Source organism: Schistocerca serialis, chromosome 5, assembly GCF_023864345.2.
Source record: "Schistocerca serialis cubense isolate TAMUIC-IGC-003099 chromosome 5, iqSchSeri2.2, whole genome shotgun sequence".
In the NCBI taxonomy this organism is placed as follows: Eukaryota; Metazoa; Arthropoda; class Insecta; order Orthoptera; family Acrididae; genus Schistocerca; species Schistocerca serialis.
The window spans coordinates 312,914,488-312,916,210 of NC_064642.1; the positions used below are offsets into that span (position 1 = coordinate 312,914,488).

At 40.5% G+C, this 1,723-nt stretch overlaps 1 pseudogene; it reads left to right on the top strand.

Annotated features, from left to right (window-relative positions):
- Nucleotides 1-218: 218 nt before the first annotated feature.
- On the top strand, nucleotides 219-336 carry LOC126482662 (5S ribosomal RNA; annotated as a pseudogene).
- Nucleotides 337-1,723: the final 1,387 nt, after the last annotated feature.

The following is a 1,723-nucleotide window of genomic DNA, read 5'->3' on the forward strand; positions in this document are numbered from 1 at the left end:
GAGTGAGGCATGCTCATTCATTTCGCTCTTAGGCACAGAATGATACATTTGAATGCCGCCAATAAGCCATGGCTTTTAAAAGTACTTTGGAGGATTGTTCTCACTATTAAAACACATCAGAAGACTAAGAACAACAGTATATATTTTATCACGAACAATGTATATGGTACACTCCATCAAATTCTTATCCCTCTATTTCGAGCAGTTTATTATATGTTGCCAACGGCCTTGCTGCAGTGGCAACACTGGTTCCCATCAGATCACCAAAGTTAAGTGCTGTCGGGCTGGGCTAGCACTTGGATGAGTGACCATCTGGTCTGCCAAGTGCTGTTGGCAAATGGGCTGCACTCAGCCCTTGTGAAGTAAACTGAGGACCTACTTGATTCAGAAGTAGCAGCTCCGGTCTCGCAAACGACATACGGTCGGGAGAGCGGTGTGCAGACCACATGCCTTTCCATATCCGCACCCAGTGACACCTGTGAGCTGAGGACGACACGGCGGCCGGTCGGTGCTGTTGGGCCTTCCAAGGCCTGATCAGACGGAGTTTAGTTTAGTTTATTATATGTTGTGATGCATAAATTGTGTTTTCAAATGCTCCTGTTAAAGTGTTTCAGTCACTAGGCTTCCCCACCCCCCCTTTTTTTTCTTAAAAAAAAAAAAAAAAATGTCGAAGGTACAGACATAGAAACATTTTGAAACATGTGGAGATGGTTGACTACTCGAACATATGGAAACACTATTTCCCTTAATATTTCTTTACTTTATGGACAAGAGAATGAAAACTATCATGAAATTCATATAGCACCGTGATTGGAGGGAAACAACTCTTCAAAAGAGAGGGAGACAGTCAACTGCGATTTGAATGCAGATCTCACTGCTCCAGTTACCAATGGAATTGCTCCACAAGTATGCCCCTGTTATGGGTTGAAATTACTCTATCTTCAATTTCTCAGAAACTGTTAAATTGCTGGCCTAATACTTAGAAATAAATTCTACTGAGTCTACTTCATTCAAATCAAACCTCAAGCCATCAACTTTAACCCCTTTTTATTAAAGAAATTGATTGCCTTAGTGCCATCATAGTTGTTGCTTTTGAGTGGGCACTGATTAGTAGGTGAAAGCTCTTCAAAATTGGTTGATTGCATGGTCTAGTCCAGGCTTTAAACACTGGCTTACCAAACAATGGTACCTTCATGTGTCCCATGGCTCACCAATGAGAAGGCACAGTTATTTGTGCACTGTTCTCTTGCATACCTGGGCCTACATTTGACACCATACGATTTACAAACTTTTCACATTGTAGTGAATGTGACCTTAATGAACACATCTCTAAAAAGACCATTGTCATGACCTTTTTGGAAAGAACAATTCTTATTTGTTGAAGAAAAAGATTGTTGCAATCCTTAGTGTGTTATAAGATGCTAACCACAATGAATAAGTACAATATTCAGTGTCATTATGTATCCCTTCATTTTGTACGGTTGATTAGGTGGACAGTGATCAAGAAATCAATTACGAAGAACAGCAACATGTAATTTTAAGGCAGAAATAAAGTCATAGGGTCCTTCTCCATGTTCTTCATATGCATCAATTTCAATTACACAAGTTTCAAATGGTTCTGAGCACTATGGGACTCAACTGCTGAGGTCATTAGTCCCCTAGAACTTAGAACTAGTTAAACCTAACTAACCTAAGGACATCACACACATCCATGCCCGAGGCA